Below are 24,111 nucleotides of genomic sequence, written 5' to 3' on the forward strand. Positions count from 1 at the left end.
CCCCAGCAAGAGCACTAAGCTTCTCACGCCCCCTCTCTCTCTCTCTCTCTCTCTCTCTGTTAGCCACTCCCCCATTACTGAGCAGTCGCCCAATGCGGCAGCTGCGAGCCACCCGGCACTCCTCCCCGCTCTCTCGCTCTCTCGGGTCTCACGGTTTCCTTTTATAATAAGCCTCATCAGTACCTTTCGCTCCTTCTGACTATTCACAAGTTCAGCAGTTCTGACGACCAGCGTTCAGGGGAGGCCAGTGTCATGATGAGAATACACTAAGACTATATAGAACTCAAAACAAAACGCATGAAGACAGCTTGGGTTATATTGTGTTTGAAGGAGGAGCGGGGTGTAGCGGTTGTGGGGGGAGGTAGAGAGCATATTAATAACATCTATTTAAGCATGTGACCGAAGGCTTTCACTGTCAGCCTCAAGGGGGTGAGGGGGTATCAGCAACTATGATTTCATGTACACCAGGATAGCTGCTCACATCGACCCCCCCCCCCCCCCCCCCACACACACACACACACACACACCCGGTCCATATTTAAAGTCTCATCATTTTAATTCTGCACACTGTCATAGTTGCACCATATTTAACTCTGGCACCCGGGGCGATTTGTTTTTCCATTTAGTGAAGACTGCATGGCTTTAACATCGGATTGATATCTCATGGCCGAACGAGTTCAGCGTCTGGTGACGGGGGTTCTGAGCTGTACAGCTTTGTCAAAGTCGCTGTGCGGTCGGCTCTATAGCGCTATTCGTCTTCCAACTACACCGCCCTCGGCCATGTAAGGAGCACTTCCATGGCACTGGCAGGGCTGCAGCCTTTTGGAATTACGGCACCCTTCTGAGCATGAGACGGGGATAGCGGCTTCAACATTCTCAACGCTTTCCTATATGGAAAGCCAGGGTCAAACACTGAATACTTTAGGTGTTTCACACACTAGGTTTAACAACCTAACACGGCGACTTTATAGACCAGTTTTGCTCTCACACTTAACACTTGGCCCGCTGGCATTTATTGAAAAATTAGGAACTAATTCACGCCAGCATTTTTCCCCGGTTGAGCTCTCATTTTGAAAGACTTTCCAGACTTCCCGAATTAGACATATCCTAGTAAGTTTAACGGGTCTCGTTCAACTGTTGTTTACAAGATGGATCTATGCCGGGTCACTGGAGGCCTCTACAGCGCCATTTGTGCCATCAAAGAGACCAAAAATGCCATCTGGGACAAGGAATAGGAGATACAGGCGATTGAAAGAAACAGATAGAAAGGATTATTATGGCGAGGACGATCTAAGATGGGCGATCCATTGTCATGGCAAGTAGCATTATGGCTTGATCGATCGAAAGAGCTATAAAAGCACAATTGCCATTGATCAACGGCAATGGTGGTAAGCGTAGTATTAAATAATATGCTTCAATTGACCTAGATCTACGGCAATGGCGCAGAAGCGGTAACAAACCTTTCCCGTCTGAAATACAACACGCTAACATATTCTGTAATGAGCACAGAGCAGACGATAAGTGAGAAAGAATGGCCAATTATTTTTTTAAGGAGCATGGCCACGCTTGGCTTATTCATAAAGCTCTGATAGAATATTTCAAATTCATACGGGGAGCAGCTATTCTTGCCATGTTTGTTTAGGTGTGCGAGGTGCACGGTATACAGCTTAATTCATCCTAGAGCAAGCTGTAAGCTAACAATGGCCAACATAAATATCGTTCTGTCCACTCACTTACAAAGCCAACCTTTGTTTCAGGGCTTGTCTGGCCAAAACAGGTTTAGTGTTTATAAACGGTGTGCTGTTGTGCTGGGGTAATGGTCTTCTGTCAGCAAGCTGATGTGAGTGCCAGTTAAAACTATACAGGCTGGAGCATTTCAACTGAAGGTAAATCCACTAACGCCACTTACAGTGGATACACACATCCGCTTGTATCACACCGTTACTGAATGGAACATGGACTGACAACATTGCATGTATTAATATGCATGAAAATGGCCTGTAGAGAATCACTTTCGACTGAAGTCAAAATTGGCATTGACTATATGGTAATTAAGCTGCACGCTCCACTCGTGGTGATGCCCTTCCGTCAATTCCTTTAAGTTTCAGCTTTGCAACCATACTCCCCCCCCCCCCCGGAACCCAAAGACTCATGGGTGTAACACTGCCGGATGGCGAGTCGGCATCGTTTATGGTCGGAACCACGACAGTATCTCAGTCTTCTAACCTCCGACTTTCGTTCTTGTTTAATGAAAACATTCTTGGCAAATGCTTTCACTTCTGTCCGTCTTGCGCCGGTCCAGGAATTTCACCTCTAGTGGCGCAATACGAATGCCCCTTACGGAATTACTTTATCATTGTCCCTTGAGACAAGATTGTCCATGATGTTTAGCCAACAGTGAAATCTAAAAATCACACCTGTATGAAGTGAGTGGTGCAACTCCGTGTGGGGGTCCCCGGGGGTCCCCGGAACTTCCAGACTCACAGTAACGCGCCCAGGGTGCCGGCCAGGTTCCGGTGAGCCACCCCACGTCCGAAATGGTCGAGAAATTACTGAGTTAACCACCAAAACGCGATTTCCGTGCTCAGACACAGCCAGGGACACATAAAGCTCCCTATAGGAGTGGTTGCACCACTCAAAAATAAATCCATTGAAATGGAAGTGGTGTGCACTGTGCGGTCGAAGCCAATGCATGGCGACCCCATGACATGTATGGAGGGTGATGAAGTCCTTTAATTGAAAACAACAATCTCTATTTGATTCCTTTACAAAATGACTACATGGGCTTCTTGCGCCATCGGCAAGATTTCATTCAGTTGAGTTGTTGCCAAAAGTACAACTTCCATTGATTTCGCATTGAACAGAGACAGACAAAGCATCAGAGAAAACCTGATCGGTAATAGTAGCAACATGTTTGGTGTATCTATTAGAAATCACTGCTATTGGTACGATGCCAATATTTATTCTTTGTTTCTCAATGGCATACAACATGTTTTAATGTAGACAATTAGATTCAGCTTCCAGCAAGCCTCCGAGAGCCCTTAATCAAATGTTTGCAGTTTAGGGGGTGCCGGGGAGCCGCAATCTCTGGCAACCATCTTAAGAGTTATCCCTCCCTTGAGATATCTGGCGCACATAATTTGGGCACATTCAACTATAATGGCTCATTAACCCGTTTCGCGCAGGAACCCCTTTTGGTGTTTTAAGCGTAATGTTATACTTTAGCTATTGAAAAATAGCAGATCTACAAGCTCATAGCGCGGCATGTAGTGCAAATCTTTGCATGTATATTCTTTCAGAGCGAACGTTCTTAACTCAAACTTTGCTTCTGGGGTGTCCCTGGAACAACATATCTTCAGATGGGGGTCGGCGGGGATACATATAATCTTGGGGGCCCTTGATATGGAAATGTTTGAGAACGACTGACATAGAAACATGGGTTTTTCAGAAAACTGCCAGGATTTTAGAATACATTTGTAGAATCGTTCCCAGGTCGAAATGGGTTAATGCCATGCATTGCCGACAGTGGCAGTATCACATGATTCAAACGGCTGCGGGGAGATTCACCCATATCTCCACTGAGAGCTGAACGACACAGTCCCGGATCCCAGGGCTCTTCTGATTAGACCGTAACTCCTCATTCAATACCATGTGTGTCAGCAGCACAACCCACTCTGAAAGATCCAGGCCTTTATGAGAGAGCACGACGGGGCCCTTAGCCTGCATGTGTTCGGTGATTCCTCGAGCTGGCTGAAGGACACGTCCGAGTCGAGCCTATACCCTCCTCCTTGGCCGCTGTGTGTGTGTGTGTGTGTGTGTGTGTTGTAAAACAAACCTCCAGAACTTCCACATAGACCTCAAAGCTTGGGAAGACAAGGCAACAGACAGGACGACCTGGAGAAACCTTGTCCGTGAGGGTGCTGCAAGATATGATGACGACCTCCGCCATGCTGCACAGGACAAGCGCAGACTCAGGAAGGAGAGAGCATCCAATAAACCATCCAATAAACCGGTCCAACCCAAACCCACCACTACATTCACCTGTCCACACTGCACCAGAGTAATCGGGTCCAGAATCGGCCTCCATCGCCACCTGACGACCCACAAGGACCAATAAGGAGGACAGTCATACTCGGATACGAGTGACCGCCGATGATGATGACGGATCCATTCATTGATTGAACATTGGAGAGGGCCCACAACAGTGACTCATTTTGTACCGAGGAGGTGCAACTTGAAAGACAAAGATAGAAAATAACAGAAACTTCAGAGAATAGGGGGTGCACACACACACACACACACACACACACACACACACACACACACACACACACACACACACACACACACACACACACACACACACACACACACACACACACACACACACACACACACACACACACACACGCACACACACACACACACACACACACACACAGTATATATATAATGATACCGAAACAGAGCAGAACACGGCCTTTGAACATTCTCTCTCATGTTGAGTAAATCTGGCGGATTCTTTCAACATCTGTTGCAAGGACAGAGGAGACCGGAGAGATTAGAGTTCAGAGGGAGACCGGAGAACCAACCAGCCGATCCTCATGCTCACAACACTTCACAGGATACTGGCGAATCAATCCGACGCAGGACAAACACGTAAATACTGAGGGTGTGTCAGAGCATGATGCATTATGCACGATTAGCCAGGCACTGTTTGAGTCAGTCAACAAGCGGACTGGCAGTGAAAGCTTTGGCTTAGTTCTGACATGAGTTCTCGCATTACTGAGGAAAAACATGGAATAATTTAAAACTATACTTTTCACAAGCTTATTTTATTTGCAAAACTGTGAAAATGGCAAGATGTGTGGCATTGAAAGACAAAGGTTCTGGCATACAGATACAGTGCAGGGATGAAGATGCAGTTTGTTGCTCATAATGTCACCAAGAAAAAAAGAGAAAAGAAAAAAAAACTGTTAAATGGATTCAATGTAGTTATTATTATTTATTAGGCGTGTGTTAATCTTGTGTTAATACTTTGTAGTTTGTTGAGACTTAACCATTTTCAGCCTGCATGGAGACCCTAGTTTTGGCTTGTAAACAAACAAACAAAACAAAAATGAAATGTTCAAAATCGTGTAGACTGGCTATGTTTTGCTTTTTTTATTATTCTTTTTAATGAAAAAACTAATAGATGAAATCCAGACATACAAGGTTTCTGCATGCCCGATAGCAAAGAAACAAATTAATGTACTGCACCTAATGGAAATGTAGCTGGTTCTCAAAGAAACTCCAGAGTGTTTGAGCCATATCTTTCCTAAAATAAGACGTACTGCAGTCATTTCATTCACAGTACAAGCACTTTGACAGATGATGCCAGAAGGTAGCTACATTTGATCCTGTGTAATACTATTTGCACTGCTTGCTCAAAGCCACGTTTAGTCTTAAAAGTCAAAGTCTTCACACAAGACAGATCTCAACGATTTGTTAAATGCCAACCCATTAAAATGTAGACGACAGTTCTCCACCTACAGTAGTCATGATCAGAGCCATATAAAGTAAGACAGAGTTCTGACAACTCTGTTCACTTCACGGGGCCAGTCCAATGGCGGCCCTTTGTCCCTTTTCAGGCTGCATGAACAGCGCTCGAGCGCTGACTAACATTGGTCAGTCAGTGTTTCTAGGGTTCATCGCTCTGAAAATGATCCCAAGACTTGGTTCACCACTGTCATGGTTGGGAGGGTGGTCTTTGCCACTGTGCTATAGCGACTCCTACAGGACCAGTAGGACGGAGGGGCTATGTTGTCCCCACCAGGAGGGCATACTAGTGTAGGGCCTGTCCTACTCGCTCTACACTGGCCAGTGAGCCGGTATGGTTACAACAGCAGTGGCAACACAGAAATGTGGGGGAAAATTCTCCATGGATTGACAGTCTCATCCCATGTGGTTGAGACCACCACGTGGTGGTCAACTGTACTTTAAGCCACCTTAAGGTAAAGAGCTCATTTGGCTTGATGTACAAGCATAGCTCAAAGAGCCAATAAGGCCTCATTAGTAGGTTTTGACAAACTTTATGAAAGTCAGAATACTTGCTTCACCCCCCGAGAAATTCAGTTACATGGTTGATTCTTTGCTACCTTATTCATTGCAGTCACAACTTCACGTTTCCATAATTGGTACGAGAAGGATTCGATCAATTTTTGTCTAATGACATTCACGCCTTCCTGGCTCTGAGACTTAGATGGGAACTCAAATTAAGACCCGGTATTTTTTGGCAATGGAATCTAGAGGCAACGACTGCCTATTTGTTTACTGAACATATTGTTTACCGATTATCCATCAGACTAAAAGCACTGGAGTGCAGCGGTGTGGGCAGGGTCGATGGTGTGATCCATGCTAGAACAGACAGTAGTATATATTTTATATTGTTTGTATTGAACAATGAACATCTCCGATATGCTGATTTCATTTCAGCTACAGCTTTAGTCACAAAGTCTTACGCATGACAACATTCCAAAAGAAAGCAGAGTATAATACTCACTCACACTTTACTATCAAGAATTACTTTCTAGTTACAGACCAGCAAGTAATTATTGAGGAGATAACAGCTTTCTTGCAACTTGTATACATAACCGGCAGCGTTCAACTTACCCTACCTTTAAGCTTGTGCTGCATGAAAATGACTGATCCACTGTACATACTCACAATGTGCATCACTACAATGCACTGTGAGCTTGTAGATCAGCTATTTTTAAAACACTTTGAACACCATCTGCAGCAGTCTATGAAACAAACGCGCTTTTGCACAGTGTTAGTGTGCCGAAATGTGTCTGTTTGGTAGACCTCTAAAGAGTGTGGATTGTATCTGAATCTCCACTATATTCTGTAACTTTTCCAGACTGTCCTCGAGTTGATCAAGCCTTTCCCTTGAAGTGAATAGGCTACTGTGTTATTCACTGCATATACAGTCTAATAAGATGTGCCATGTAACATCCGACTGCAGTAAACCAACGTGGTGGAAAATGACATAAATGGCATGATAAAAACATCTCAGCATAACAATTTATATGTCTTCACGTTCTGAAAGGCCATTAGCCTAGAATGTTTGTGAAGGTCATTATCCAAAACAAAGAAAAGGGCAAATATACAGTAAACACATAGTTGGCAAGTGATATGCATGCCGATTACTGAGAAATACATGTATAGTGGTGTACTGTTCAGGAGAATATACCATGGAGAGTAAGTAAGCAAGCCTTACCGAGCCATGTGGCCCATATACTGTAGGGGCAGGAGCCCAGCTGCTGTTTCTGTACCGTGAGGCGGTTTGATGTACAGTAGTATTCCCCCTGGACATGATGCTAGTACTGTACGTTGTAGGGGCTACTAGCATCATATCCATGAACAAAACAAATTTGTATAACTTTTTGTACACTGTACACCTCATTATACTGCTCAATAATGCATGTGCATATCTAATGCCGGGTTTGACTGGGGTGTAAATTAAACGTAGAAAAGAATGCTATGAATTAAACACGCCGAGACAACTGCTGGTATATTGACTTGCCTCAAGTGGGGGGAGGTATTTTCTCATCAACCAATTATAACGAAATGGATCGTTCAGAGCGCTATATCACAGCGCTAACGTTACACGGGGGAGATTACAATGCTGCGACATATCTTTATGGGCATGTCAATAATAAAAAACCTGACTCAAAGGCGCGGGAGCCTCTCACATGTGACACATGAGTGCGTCTGATCTCCGGGTGTGAAGGTACGATCAAGGCCGCGGCATAAGGACTGGATTAGAACTACAAAGGCGTCCCCCCCCCCACTCCAGAGTGACTCGTTGCTTTGCAGCACCCTGGATACTGCAAACACTTTGGCTGAGCCTGTTGCTGTGTACAGTGTGCGCCCCGCAGGTGAGAAAACAGCAAGGCCTCGATGGACAAGAAGATATAGTTTGTCCCCGTGTGGCCCTGTGGAAGTCAGATGGCACACGGCCACATGCTATACACAAACAATACTACCTTCTAAAGTGGCCCCTATCCGTCTGACACCTCCTCTGCCTGTCATTTGACTACAGGTTGTATATCCCCAAGACTTGGCCATAAAATATGTGCGCTGTATAGTATAGCCCCTCGAGGCGCGGTAAGCTATTTATTCTTACTGTCTGCCTTCTCAATCAAACCAAAAGTCTGATGTCAATCTGCGGTTTGATATTTATGATTCCGTCTGGCTTTTTAATGACGTTCGGATCATTACTCGCAGTGGAGACGAGGCCGGGTCCAGACAGCCATGCCATTCGCCCAGTCATTCCTTAGCGATTTGGAACAAGACAAAGTCAATAAAGGTGTCTGGACGTGGGGGGGGGGTTGGGTGGAGTGAGGGTGGGGGGGGCCTAATTAGGAATTCATAACATTTAAGTTCCCCCAAAGAGCCGGCTGTTTCTGAGGGCTTCAGGAAATGAAAGTAAAGATGCGAATTTACCAGGGACACACTTCTCATCAAGCGGCTCGCATTAAAAGGTGATCAAATTAGTGTTGACCGGCCATGTGCCAGCTGGTCATTGTGCACTGTATCTGAAATCTTTACATAGATTTTGCACATGTATTTACTTTTTTGTCAGTTACACAGGAAATAAGCTGTGTGACTATAGGCCAGAACAGAATACACATCATTAAGTGACAAAGAAAACACAAATAAGAATTATTATATAAACAACCTTACTGTAGACCAGTGGTTCTAATTATTTAACATCAAGGACCCCCACATTGGTAGGAACACGTGAGTGAGTGATCCCAGTCTGATCCATCAGTATGCTAGGCAGCTAGAATACCAGATAAGGCAGAGATTTGTAAAAAAAAAATATATATATAGTAATCTACAAGCTGACAACGCATCCTGATGTGACATGTTGTGAGCTTGTCGATTGCTATTTCCGAACATTTTAACTGAAGTGTTTAAAGTTTAAACTGTTCCTCAACTGTTCCTGTACGGACGTCTAGACACGTCCTTGTCTAGACTTGGTAATGATTGGCCTCTGATTGGTCCCCCTCCTATCCCTTGCTGTGTTGAGCGTTGCAAAGTTCACCAGATATGGACAGAATAGTAAATTATTACCCCCCCCCCCCCCCCCCCCCCAGATCAGAGGCAGGCGGGGCAGGACCAAGTCTAGAGACAGACGTAGAATTGAATCATGTCCCCTGGGGATCTCCGGACCCCATTTTGAACTAGTTCCTTAGACCGCGCACACGCACAAACACACACACACACACACGCACATGCACACACACACACACACACACACACACACACACACACACACACACACACACACACACACACACACACACACACACACACACACACACACACACACACACACACACACACAAAGAGGCAGGCAATTTCTCACCTAGAGTCCTGAAAGTCATCTCCATTAGGGCAGACGAGGACATGAGAGACAGGTGGGACTTTTCAAATGGAGTTAAAGTTCACTCTGACTACAGGCTACAGCATTAGCATTTATAGAGCTAAAGAAAGCAACTCTTTCACCATTGAGATGGAACATCACGGCATTGAGTGTGGTCCATTCCAGCTCAACAAAGACATAATGCAGATAGGGCAAATGTATGTGATGTCTTGACACACACACACACACACACACACACACACACACACACACACACACACACACACACACACACACACACACACACACACACACACACACACACACACACACACACACACACACACACACACACACACACACACACACACACACACACACACACACACACACACACACACATCCTGCACATGATGATGAATGATTCTACATTCATTCAAACTCTGAACTCTGACTTGGGAGGGAGTCTTGAAGATGAGTGGGTTATTCCTCTATTAAGTCTAGTCATCAGTATAGGCCTAAAGTACTCATTGATGGCCTAATGTTAAGAAAATATATCAAAAGAAGAACAACAAATAAGGTTGTCGTGAATATGGGAATCAAAATCTGTTGGAAATATTTGTATATTGATGTGGTGTCATAATAAAATGTAATGTTGATATGGCACACTGACACTTTATCAAGAAAATAAAAGCATGGCACTGAAAAACGTTGCTGACCCCTGAGTATTAAGATAAAGCTTGGGCAAATATGCTATTCTTCCCTTTGATCAACCTTACGTACTATTTAACAAGGCCATAACTGTGTGCGAAAGAATGGGACGTCAGCAATATGAATCCTATATCCAGTTCAGTGGGAACGGGTCGAAACTCGCCATTGAAGTCTGCCGCTGCCCCGCGCTGGATATCGATTTATTGGCGCGGAGTTAATTAAAGTTCACCGCAAAGCCTTCACAGTCAGACAACTCTTAGAGTGAATTTAGAATATATATTTGAGCATAGTTGAGCATAGATATATGAAGCATAGATTGGCGTCAGGGTGCTCTGTGCCTATTCATTCCCTGTAACATTAACATTTTAGTTAAATTATAAGCCAAGTAGAATTACAGGGAATGAATAAGACCCCCATGCAGGGGGATTAAGAAACAGAGCCTGTATACAGGTGGATGCTGGGGAGGCGGTGGGTAGGGTTGCCAACCGTCCCGTAAAATACGGGTTTGTATGGTATTTGACAGCTAAAAGACCTGTCCCGTAATGAACCGATACGGGACGCACTTAATCCCGTATTTTGGAGTCGTGGAAAAATGACAGCGCGTTATGGTGATTCTCAGTCACTCGCTCCCATTCAGACACACAGAAGGGGCAGCGATTCTAAGCTATAGGAAATGGAAAGCAAGACAATGAAACCTGGTGTCTGGAAGGGCGCTAGGCTCAGCTAGTCAGCTCATTGGTCAGTACTCTTCATATGCACGCAGCAGGCCAGCAGCAGAGCCAATCACTATGCAGTATTGTATCTTAGCAACTATTTTACCGGCTCGTGCTCCCAGACCAACACATAACAAAAACAAACAATGGATGCTGACACAGACACTACTACCTCAGAAAGTTCTGAAATTGGAGACGGAGTCGTAGAGGAAAACCTTCCTCCTCCGCCAAAGAAAAAAACGAAAAGAAAATGTAAATACAGAGCTAATTGGGAGAAAGATTTTGTATGGTTAGAGAGTGTAAGGGACGACCAAAACAAGGCGAATTGTACTCTCTGCAGGCGTGCATTTTCTGTCAGTCACGGTGGACTGACAGATGTTAAACAGCATGCTGCTGGTGAAAACCATAAAAAAAATGAGAAGCAGAGGAGAAGCCACGGAGCCCTGAGTCAGTTCCTTGTTCCTCAAACAACTCCAGAGGCTAACATGGTATGTCTTGTCTTGTCATTTGTCAAATAAGCATGTTGATTTTGTTGCTTGCATAAATATGAATTTAAAGTAGCCTAAACAGAAGAGTGGGTACTAATATTGAACAGCACCTGACTGACCCGAGAATAATAAGGTCAACTCAAGTTTATGATTTGAATATTTCATGGCTTAATAATTTGTATGCTGTAAATCTGTAAAGTCAAAGTCATGGCATGAACTATAAATTGAACTTGGAGGGGTAGCGCAAGGTTTTAGGTCAGTGCAGACTGCAGACTAATTCAAGTCATGTATACTTTCCAAATCATACCTTTACATTTTGAGTTAATTGTTCTTTGTCAATTTCATACTGCTAAATGTTCAATGTAATTAAGTATCCCAACACTAATACACAGTGATATCTTTAAACCAATAAGATCAACTGAATCATATTATAATCATATAAAGTAGCGGCTACTGTAGATGTAATGACTCATATTTATTTATAATACAAATAATGCATATTATATAGCACTTTTACACACTCAATCAGCTCATATACATGTATTATACAGATCAGGTAGTATTTGATATTATATATAATATTATATTCTAATTATTTTATAATAATAGTGATATTTTATTTTTATTTTACAGGTAACTGCTGCTGAGGTAGCACACGTCTACCACACAGTCAAACACAATTTGAGCTATAACTCATCTGACTGTGCAATGAAGTTGACCCTACAAACACTTAGTGACTCCAAAATCTCCAAGAAGATGTCCTGTGGGAAGACAAAGGCTGAGGCAGTGGTCACTGATGTCCTGGCCCCAAAGGCAGTTGAAGAGGTACTCACCCAGTTGAAGAATGACGTAAAGCCACTCCCATTCTCTCTATCAACCGATGCCTCTAATAAGGGCAATCGTAAGATGTTTCCCTTGGCCGTGCAGTTCTTTAGTCCAGAGAAGGGCATTGTAAAAAAGCTAATCGACTTTGTTGAAAATCCAGATGAGTCTGCTGCAGGAATAGTCACTTCCATCCAAAGTTCTCTGGACAACCTGGGTCTAACTTTGAATCATGTGTCTGCATTCAGTGCAGACAATGCAAATGTCAACTATGGCATCCATAATTCTGTCTTCACAAAATTGAAGGAGTGCAACAGCGAGATCCTCCGTGGCAACTGCCATGCGCATATTGTCCATAACACTGTGAAACATGCCTTGGATAAGCTCTCAGTTGATGTGGAAAATATCGTCCTGAAGGTGTATGGTCACTTTTCCATCTCTGCAAAAAGGAGAGAGACCCTGAAGGAATTCTGTGAGTTTTGTGATGTCGAGTTCCAGGAGGTTCTGCGTCATGTGGTGACCAGATGGCTGTCGCTCAACCCTGCAGTCAGCCGCCTGTTGGAGAACTGGACTGCGCTGAAGTCCTATTTCATCAGCATTGGTGATGAATGCCCAAGGCGGCTGCAACAGTTGCTGAGGTTGCCTAAAGAAGCAGCTGGGGTTGAAGAGAAGGCTGATGTTGCAGAGGTGTATCTCCTCTTCTGCAGCAATGTCCTGACGCTTTTTGAAGAGGTGGTCAAGAAGCTGGAGAGGGATGCCACCACATCAGCTGACCTCTATGCCATCATGGACTCTTTTATGAGAAGACTAATTAAGAGAAGAGATGATAAGTTCTATGGCTACCTCACCAGACGGAAGCTTCAGCTTCTGGATGCATCTGATGCTAATCTTGCCAAGGAAGAGTTTACAGCCTTCTTAAACACCGCCATCAGTTATGTGGAGAAGTGGTTCACATTTTCTGAGGAAAACTGGCTCTTTCACCTGCAGCCTCTCTGTCTGACATCTGGGAAGATCTCATATGACGACATGGAGAAAATCACCGAGAAGCTACACCTAGTTGCCAGGTATTTCACTCACACACTGTACCACTGTCCACTGACTCCCTTTATACTGGCACATTATGCACACCTGTTGTGTGTGTGTGTGTGTGTGTGTGTGTGTGTGTATATAATATATATATATATATATATATATATATATATATATATATATATATAGTGGTTTTTAATATAACATTTTGTCAAATGATTTCAATGAGTGCCTCAGTGGTTTGTAATAATGCTGATAGCTGTGAACTGAAGTCCTTTTCATCTCTATTGGCAGGCTTAACCTCTCTATGGACGAGCTCTATGATGAGTGCGTTACTGCAAACAGCATCCTCGATCACCTCACAGAGCCAGTGGAAGATTGGGAGTCGAAGGGAACAGCTGAGAGGTGGATAGCAGTTTTCAGGGGCCGGGCAGCTGACCTTCCAAACATCCTGGCTGTGGTATCCTTTGTCCTCAGCATCCCATCCTCTACTGCGTACGTGGAGAGGGTCTTCTCATTGATGAAGAACAAATGGTCAGATGTGAGGAACAGATGCTCTGTGGAACTCATTAAGAGTGAGCTGATTGTCACTCTCAATTATGAGAAGTCTTGCTCAGAGTTCTACGCTGCAGTTCTGGTGGATAAACCACTCCTTGCTGCTGCAAGAAGCCAACTGAAATACAAGTGGAAGAAATAGGCAGTTTTGGCGTTTGCCAACAGGGGGTGCAAGTTGCCAAGGAAGGATTGATTGATTGAGGTATTATTTAGGTAGTATTATTGAATTACAGTACATTTCAAGCGCAACTCAATACAAAATGCCACATTTTTGTGGCATAGGAGCGAAATGTATTTGCACATGGTTTGTTGAACTACCTGGTGTTGTGGGTGTGGACTTTGTTTACATTAAGGAAGTATTTAGACAGGTACATGGGTATCTTGGTGGTGTATCAAATCTTGTGGACCAGACCCACTGCATGATGCTGTACTCTGTCGTCAACCCTAAAGCCATTCCAGCCTGTCAAAGTGGGCAGGGGTTGAGGTGGGTTCGGGGGGTGAGGCCCAGTAGTAGCCTGCCCAGTTTGTTTTGGGAAGTATATAGAGCCTTGTTATAAGGGCCTTTGCAATATTATGTTATGAGCCATTGAGCCTTAAGGGCCTTTGCAATATGTTGAGCCTTGTTCCCTGTTGGCACTGGGGGCGTGTTCCCTCCTCCTTTTTTTTGTATTGATTGTATCTTATTGATTTATATGTATTTTATTTGATTGTATTTTTATTTGTTAATTTGCACATTTTGACAAAATAAAAATTTAAATGATAATCTGTTTCTCATGTAGTCTATACCCTAACCTTAACCGCATGCTTTATTTAGACGTGAAATTGGGGGGGTTTGCCTGGAAATTACCCAATTTTTGTATTTGATTTTCAAATAAGGGACACCAATTTTTAATAAGGGACACCAAAAATTTTCGGCGCGCGGCTGCGCCGCGCGCCTGGCGCTACGGACACGCGGCTTCGCCGCGTGCCCGGGTAATGTCCCTTATTTGAAAATATGATAGTTGGCAACCCTAGCGGTGGGATTTGCAAAAAAGCCGCTCTGATCAGGTAAAGAGTACATGAGACTAGTCACCTGATCAAGTATAGGTGCGCTCACGAGTTGCCTGCCTGAACTAGCTCCGCAGGCTTCGCATCATTGACAAGTGCGCCAAATTCTGCAATTCTCTGTTCCTCAGTGCTACTGTACATTTGAGATACAACACCCGTTGCTTTCTTATAAGGTGTGCCAAGAAATTTAACAGAAAGGCGGAGAGTCATATCCATAATGGTGTACATGTAAGTGAAAATATATATATTAAAAAATAAAATCAGACCTGTCTGAAGTGAGTGGTGCAGTATACAGTAGCACCACTCACTTACACATACTTGTGCTGTGCTGTACACCCCTCCTCCCTTGCCTGTGTGTGTCTGTGCAACAGTGACACTTGGTGGTGAACAAACGCTATAACGTTATTTTCGTGCTCGGACCCAGGGACACAGCTACACACATAGCTGTCTATAGGAGTGGTTGCACCACTCAAAAACACCCTTGCCAGGACATGGGGAAATAAAATACAAAGCGGAACTAAGAAGGACTATGAAATTCCACAGCAATTTCAGGTGAACAATGGTCTTGCGTTCTAAACTGAGGGATTAGAAAATAACTCCCTTGAGAGGAACATGATAAACAGAATCAATGTGTTCCATAGAAAAAGGAATAGAAGCTTGTGGTGACAAAGGACGGTTGCCACAATCACACACTATTAAAAATTATCCTTAAAACGTAGAAACACTTTTCTAAATTACATTCTGTGGCATTTGGGAATGAGTTGGAGAATTGTTAATTATTTTTTGTAGTCACAGGCATAACTGAATTTATTGTTTATTGGGAATGAACCCCTTGAGATGTAGCTTTTGAGGGGACGTCCTTAAAGAGAACTAATGCTAATGTGTGTGCCATCATGATCATCGTACATGGAACTTACATGGGAACGCCTACTGAGTGGAGAAAAAACAACAGTCCATACATCCAAACAGAAACGTTCTATCTGAATGAATTAAACAACATTAAACTCACCAATATTGCAGGTGTACGGGAAGCTTGAATTATTCTCTATTTGAAAAGTTTATGTTTCATGAATAATTCTGTACAGGTCATTATTTCAGTCAGTGTCTGGCTATTTGGAAGTGATCATTTTCAGTAAAGCAATGTCATGCTGCCTCTTGCATTAGTGCAATTTAGAAACAGGTGGTATGTAGGACGTTTGAGTCACTTCCAAACTCCAACGCTCCATGCTGCTCAATATTTTTCCACTCAGTCTAGATGAGGGGGCTGCAATATAATTTTCGATAGTGCTGTGCTTTTGATTGAACTGAATAATAATTATAATAATTATAATAATGAATTGCATTTTTATAGCGCTTAAGTGCTCAAAGCGCTTTACCGCCGACCCAGGGATCATTGGACGACCTGCTCTACCTCCTGAGCCACAGCCGCCCTGTATAGACAGTATAGGGTAGGCTATACATACTGTAGACATGGTGTAATGACAGCTACCAGAGGTTGTCAAAAAGACTATTAAAATCAATGTCACACACTATCTTGCGCCATCCTCAACCTTATCCCCCCCAAACATATTTGCCATTTTTTTACTATTTTGAAAAACATTTTAAAATAGTTCAACTAGCCAATCTACATCGACACGTTGTTAGCTTGTAGGCTATTTGAACTATTTTAAAGGTTTTTCAAAATAGTAAAAAATGGCAAATAGGTTTGGGGATAAGGCCTATGACTTTAACCCTCTAAGACCCAGCGTTGCTTTATAGCAACAACTTATATTTGAATTAATTACTTAATTATTATTATTATTTTCTGTTCTTTTTTCACCTAAACGTCATCAGTGATGTTCATTGCAATGCCATTGCAATGCCATTGGTCATGATATTTGCATATATAAATACCCCACACAGAGGCTGAAATTCACACAAATTAAAAGATTCTGGACTCTGTGCAATTTTGAATTTTTTTTAACCTATGACATTTGACCTTTAACCCTAATAAAAGTAAGTAATAATTATAAGTAATAATTGTAATATATGTTTTTTTGTGATCATTAGAATGTCTAGAACATGTTTTATTCATTATTGTGAAAGATATCCCCCAAATGTAAATTATTAATTTATTATATTATTATATAATAATTATTATTATTAACATATTTTTAGTCCTAGTAGTACAAAGTAGTAGTAAGGTTGAAATCTATTTTTTGCAAGTAGAAATTAATGCAGGTCTTAGAGGGTTTTAAGCTCTATACTTCACTCATTGTATAATACGTAAAAATTCAAGCTACAAGCCACACTGTGAGCTTGTAGAGTAGACCGACTATGTTAGCAATGTTGGACAATTTTGTAAACTTGAGCGGTGCCCGTGGGGCTTCTACAGCGGTGCCCGTTGGGCACTGGCCTACTTGGAACGATGCAAGTTGGAAATGCATGCCCCACTCAGATATTATTATCTGGGTGTCAGGCATGCCCAAATATAGACTCTATGCAGACGTCAGAATGATGTCAGAACAGGCCAGCTCCATATGGACACTGGACAGGGGCCCTGTCCAGAGCCCGGGCAGAGGCCTTTTAGGGGTGGTTCTGGACAACCGTGGGTCCGACCGACTTGACCCCGGGCAACTGCACCCCCTGCGGTGGTATGGAACGCATGTGTTGAATTTGAACGGTTCTCGAGTTACGTGGATTTCACACAGACAGAGACTTGGTGCATTTATAGATAGATGTGAACTGCTCGCCAGTAGTTTACTGTTGGGGTGTCAACGCGACAATATCTGACCATAGTTAAATTATAAGCCAAGTAGAATAACAGGGAATGAATAAGACATCAAGTACTATTATCTGGACACCGTTCATTCGGGAGAGAGAGAGCCGTCACTGCCAAACACTGCAACAAAGTATGCCGTGCCGTACACCCACAAATTAGCCGATAAGCAGACTTTGGGGGGACGTCTCTGAAGGGATGCCGGAAACGCTGCTGCTGACACAGCACCGGGGAGGTCAGGGAGAGTGCATCAATATTTCACCAGGTTGTTGTTGCTGTGAAATGCAAACAAAGGGATAGACTACTATGGTAGCACCACCTCTGTTCAACAAGAATGATGAATGAGAAGGAGGCAGTGATGGAGCCCTGAGAGGACGAGGGCGAGAACAAGAGAGGAGGCATGCAGGGACAGAAAGAGAGTGTCCATCTATCTTTTACTGCTCCCATTCATTCTCGTCGGGTTCCAAGGGGCCAGGAGGGATAAAAGGCCTAGCTTTTTATGCCAGGAGGAGCTTTTACAACTGTGTCTGCCCCGGCAAAAAAAAGAAACCATCTCATCTCTCCGTCTCACGGGTGGAGCCCTGCTGTTTGGCATTCAGGTATACCGATCGCTGCATAATCATAAGCTGTCTAGGACATATACTGCATATATATACCATCGTTCCCATATAACAATCTCATCATAAAACACTATACTGTACAGACCCACAGAGAGGCAAGCATTGGGGGAAGGTGAGAGAGAGAGAGAGAGAGAGAGAGAGAGAGAGAGAGAGAGAGAGAGAGAGAGAGAGAGAGAGAGAGAGAGAATGAGAGAGAGAGAATGAGGCTAAGAGATGTGGGCAGGCGGATGGATATACAGTACATTTGAGGTGAGTCTATATAGTCTATAGGTGGCTATAGTTCCAAAGCAATCTAATCAAAATGAAGATGTGAGAAAATGAAAAAGACAGACAGACAGACAGACAGACAGACAGACAGACAGACAGAAAGCAGCATACTAGAGAGGCACACGGAGAGGAGGCAGCCCCAGTACAGTTCGGCTCCAACACCTCCAGCTGGGTGGCACCTCCCCTCAATATGGCCAGACTAGTATTCAAACTGTGGCTCAGGGACCTGGTCTCTGGACCAGCAGGCACCGTCAATATGGACCATGGTCAACACATTCTGTGCTCTCAGACTCAGAGGTTAACAGACACACGCCACATGATCCTTAAACCCTGGCAGAGATCAGTCTGGCACACATGGACCTCATCCAAGGTCCAATGCCCTACGGAACCCGGGATGGAGAGGAGATGAGAGGAGAGGAAAGGGGATTTGGGAAGAGGCGACGATAAGAGAGAAGGTGGGGAGTGGGAGCTAAATTAAGACGAGATGAGATACAAGGGGAGGCAGGGAGAAAGGAGAGGACATAAGGAGGCAGTAGAGCGTCGCAAATTGCCATGAATCTATTGATGGTGGCTAGAAAGAACCATTCTGTTGAGGATTAATGGCCGCCACACCTGTTTGTGTGTGTGTGTGTGTGTGTGTGTGTGTGTGTGTGTGTGTGCGTGTGCGCAGGGGCACGCGTGGCTGCTGTTAGATATGAATCAACCGTTGCTGAGAAAGCAACAGATAATGTCTGCTTCCCATGAAATCGCCAGACCCCTAAGTAGCACTAACGGCTCAGTGGAAGATCTTTTATCTGGCACAGTGAGGATCCCAAGGAGAACTTGAGCTGAGCAGCTCCTCGGTGCGTGACCGGCTAAAGTGCTGTTCTGTGGAAACCCCTGTCCAAACACACAGGAAGATTATGCAGCAACACACACTGATGGATGTGCTATAAATCAGTGCTCATGGCGGCATTCGACTCTCTTCACCTCACTGGCTGAGAGTGAGATAATGCACTCATCTAGCCGTATCTATGGTTATTAACCACATGAGCCTATATACAGTAGCCCCATCTCCTAATTCTCTATTTTGGGGTGCGAACATTCGTGGAATATATAGCCAATCTACAAGCTCATAAGGCGTCACAAGAGATTTGGTGTAGAGTGAAAGAAGAAATGATCACGTAGTGATATTTGTCAGGTGAAAGAAGCGCTGTCTCCGTTGATTTAAGAAGGGATTTAAGCGTTAAGACTCAATGGAGTTGGCACTTTTTATATAGAGGGGCAGGCTGTTCCACAGCAGAAAAGGTGCGGTCGCCCCGAACTCCTCAGTTCATAAATATATCTTTTGTCCAGGGACAATCTGAGCTTTTTCAATTGCATCAAAAAGGCAACAATTACAGTGCTGTGAAGCTGTGAAGAAAACTAACTTTGCTATGGAAAATGGTGGGCAGTTTTGCTAAGTAATAAGTATACAGTGAGTCAGTTTGTGGACTAAACCTGCCAGAGGTATGGTCTCATATTGCTCTGATATGCAAAGATTTTAACACAAACCAGAAAGACAAGATTAGGCAAACATAGCTAAGCAGCACCCTGGATACAGCCAACCACCCACCTGCCTCCTGTGATCATATCTCTCTTCTGTTCCGTTCTGATAAATCATTATTTTTCAAAATGAGTCAGTGCTGTTTGGATGTGGACGTGAATGATGGATGTGAATGTTTTCTGAATGCCTTTCATTCCATTGCCAGCTACAGCATATGAACTGATGAAGTAAATGTATCAAATATTCCGTCTCAATTTGAATGATCTGAAGTCGATGCGGAGGCGTTCTGAATGGAAATGTTTCCAATGCCGTCTAGACTCTATGAATTACCAACAGCCTTGACTTTTTTGTGTCTTTGCAGTTATACTCAGACATCTGAACTCACGCTCATTATAAAACTAAGAGCAAGAGGCTCTAATGTGTATATAATATATACTGTAGACGTATGGAGACAGCAGGGTATAGGAAAGGGGACCAATTAAAGATTTTACTGACACCGAGTGAGAAAAACAAATAACAAAATGGGACCAAATGAGCGTATCCGAGAGCCTTTTCTCTGTTTGATATGGTAATTGAATAATTCAATCAAAAAGTCGCAATTCAAACTGAATTGAATGAACTCTCCCAGTACAACATGAAGTGCTCACACACATTTCTGTCGAGTTTGTCGATGTTGCGCGTGTCTTTCAACAATTAAATGAGGATTCAGTCAGTCAGTCAGTCACACACAAGGAGTGACTTAGCGAGGCTAATCTATCTATTACAGTAGTTTGGTGGTGGGTGATTTTATGCGTGGTGAAAAATCTACCTCGTTATCGTTATCGCATTATAGCATATTTACGTTCTGTAATAAACAGCAGTGAATGCATGAATGCATATTAATTGCACAAAATCAACATTCCTGGTGTCTACACTGTATACGGACCCTTACAGACAACCCCCCTCGGTAAAAAAAAAACACTAAACATTCTCCGCTGTGGAAGCGGAGGTTTCACTTTGTTGTTGGCTGCATAAGAAGAGAGCCAGGGGCCAATGCCGCAGCTTCTAATTAGAGTGATGAGCTGTCAGCTTTTGAAACAATTATCTTTGATTCAATTACCAATCCTATCCTGACTCGCACGTCCAGTCCTCCATCAAGCTCGTTACGTACACTGTGTTCAGACACAAATTGGACCACAAACATGATGACGGTAAATAGACAGCATGCTCTGTGTACATCATGATTCATGACACATACTGTCCAACTGGAAGGTAAACACAAATGCATCCAAACAAACTTTCAAACTAACCAATTCAGTTGACAAACTGTGTTGTTCTGTTGTTGTAAGTAAGTATTCTTGTGTGTTTTGTTTTGTTGTTTGCCAACTGTCTGTCTGCCAAATTGTGTGTCTAAATGTAATCTTGTAACCTTGTGGGCCCCCTTGAAAACGAGATGATTCATTTTAAGGGGTTATTCTCAATAAAGAATTTCAAACAACTAAATATGTGATGATAATCCTCACGCATCCAGTATTTATTTGACACGGGTACAGTATGTATAGGCACGGAGATTGATAAATGGACAGAGAGGGAGAGAAGCTTGGACTGAATAGTCACCGTATAACACCTAAGCATAATAATAGAATAGCATACATACAGTAAAATGACATGCCTAAATAGGATGGCAGTTTGAAAGAGGTGCCTCTGTTGAATAGAGCAGGATTTGTTTAAAGTCCCCATGTGCACATGGTCAGGTTTCAATCATTGTTCAATAAATGTGCATGTTTGTCAATTATTTCTCCCCCCAAAAGTACCTTATTCCTCTGACCTATCACTGCCCTCACTTAGTATTCCATACCCTTTGAATTATGCATATGTTTGATCCACCCGAATTTGGCTAATCCAGAGGACTGTATGCACAGCAAATGCACCGCGACCAAACAGATGGCATGGCTCCTTGGTTGACGAGACCACAGCCAATCAAGAGGGTGTATTTGCCACTCACTAAAACAGGTACAAGCAGAGTTGGGTGTAACGAGTAACGGAAAATCTCGTTACTGTAACGACACTACTTTGGTCGGTAACGAGTAATATAACGACACTACTCCTCCAAATTTGATAATCACACTACAGTTACTGGTCGCTGCAGCGCCTTGTTACTTGCATCATGTGGCTGCTTTCAGCAGTGTTGCTTTGGAGAATAATGCACACTACGGAGATGAGTTGAACATGAACACTATGGTGCGCTGGCAACGCAGTACGCAGTACTGACTACGGACTAGAACATGTCAAACCGGTGTCAGATCAGCAGCAGCACAGCATTTGTCGTTACTGTCGTGGACTCGTAGGGTGGCCAGACGTCCGGTTTTAGACCCACCTGTCCTCCTCCCAACTCAACCTGGCCGGACACATCATTGTCCGTTTTTTTGTGATATAGCCTACAGTGCTTGTGTCATAACTGTCATTTACGTCGTCTCGGTATTAAAATCTCCGCAGCACAGCAAGCTCCCAGTCTCCCACTGTCACAGAGACAGAGCAGGCGTTGGGGTGTTGCCATGTCCGTTTATTATAAGCGACTTTGGGCTTGTTTTATAATAGACCAGTCAGGCTTCTTTTGGGCTTGTTTTCATAGACATGGCTGCTTGTTTCTCTTCTAAAACCTGGCAACACTGTCAGTGGGAGGGTCTGTTTGTTTGTTGTAGAACGTGTACTAGCCTCTCACAATCACTAGTTAGTTAATGCAGAGATAAATAAACCAAATATACCGAAATGAAAAACTACATTTAATGAGCAATGGAGCAGGGGACTCCACATCATAAAAAAAGGGATCCTAAAGCACTGTGAACATATAGGCTACTGATTTATCTCAGTCTCATTATTTTTTTTGAATATATATTGGGAAAGTTAATATTTGCCTAGAACCACGTGGTACAGTGGTTTTCAACCATTTTCATATCAAGGTCCAGCATGTATTCTGCATTTTAGCCATGGACCACCATTTGATGAGATTTGGCCTCACAGACCCCAAACTAAATATTATTGTAATAATATAATATAATTGTTGTTGTCGTAGGATAAGATTTTGTCCACAATTCCATTCTGGGTTACCTAACCCAATAAAGAAGTGTGTGGCAGTTCAGTGAAAATTATTTGACAATGCATCTCAGTTGATTTTATGGAGTAACGCAAAAGTAATGTAACGATTAATGTAACTAGTTACTTTCTCCAGGGAGTAATAAAGTAATGTAAGGCATTACTTTTTTCAAAAGTAATATGTAATATGTAGTGCATTACTTTTATGAGTAACAGACCCCAACTCTGGGTACAAGCAGCGAAATGTCGGTGCGGTTACCGTTTACAATACAACATGAACAATATACTGGATTTAAAATGATGAACATGACATGAAAAACTGTGGTGTCGAGGGAGCGCTTGTGTTGTGTGAAATCACATTAGCAGTCTGAGACCAGATGTTGTAAAACTATACTAACGTTTACGACGTGTAAGAAACTACCAGGATCTTTATGAGTACATTTGGGGGACAGTGCAGTGCATCACCATATAATCCCTACTTTATTGACTGAAGTCTCCTTTTTCCCCTCTATAGAGGGGAAGACTTGTGACATCATCATCATACCCGGAACTTATGCGGGAACGCCTACTGAGTGGCAAAAAATTACTTCTGGCCTCGACAGCCCATACATCCAAAAAGAAAAGTCCTATCTGATTCCATTAAACAACCTTAAACTCACTTTGCCACTAGATTAGCCACTTACTTTATACATGCGCTCTATACCAAATCTCTTCAGCAAAAGTATCCAATAGAACATATTATGTGAGCTTGTAGATGTGCCATTTCCACCAAATGGTGCACCAGAATGTCAAACGTGGATAAAACTGGGCCAGCCAACCCGGTTATGTTATGTGGTAGAATTCACGACTGAGACAGGAGTTCTTCCAGAGCACCAAAACACAAAGCACAAAACAGCAGCCTTTGACGGTTCACAGAACCACTCCGGAATACTGTATAGTAAGTCGGACAATCATGGTTACGGAACATGCATGTTGTGATTAGCCCATCACTTGGATATTCCTCTCATCCAACTTCAGTCGAAAAGACTTGGCAAAGCAAGCATGCAGCACACACGTACGATGCACGCACGCGCACACACAACAAATCAGTGT

The 24,111-nt window shown here is 43.2% G+C and overlaps 1 protein-coding gene across 2 annotated transcripts in view; it reads right to left on the minus strand.

The window, feature by feature from the left end:
* The window catches only part of tspan9a (tetraspanin 9a), a 307,238-nt gene that overhangs the window by 128,271 nt on the left and 154,856 nt on the right, over positions 1–24,111 (minus strand). Inside the window, exon 1 of one of the 2 annotated variants that reach the window (XM_083763889.1) lies at positions 184–265. The exons of the other annotated variant lie outside the window; for it this stretch is intronic. The gene's annotated coding sequence lies outside the window, so the exon portion shown is untranslated. Of the gene's footprint in view, positions 1–183; positions 266–24,111 lie in introns of those variants that run through there. 2 annotated transcript variants of the gene reach the window in all.

This window comes from Protomyctophum parallelum (genome assembly GCF_964188405.1).
Source record: "Protomyctophum parallelum genome assembly, chromosome: 4".
Taxonomy (NCBI): Eukaryota; Metazoa; Chordata; class Actinopteri; order Myctophiformes; family Myctophidae; genus Protomyctophum; species Protomyctophum parallelum.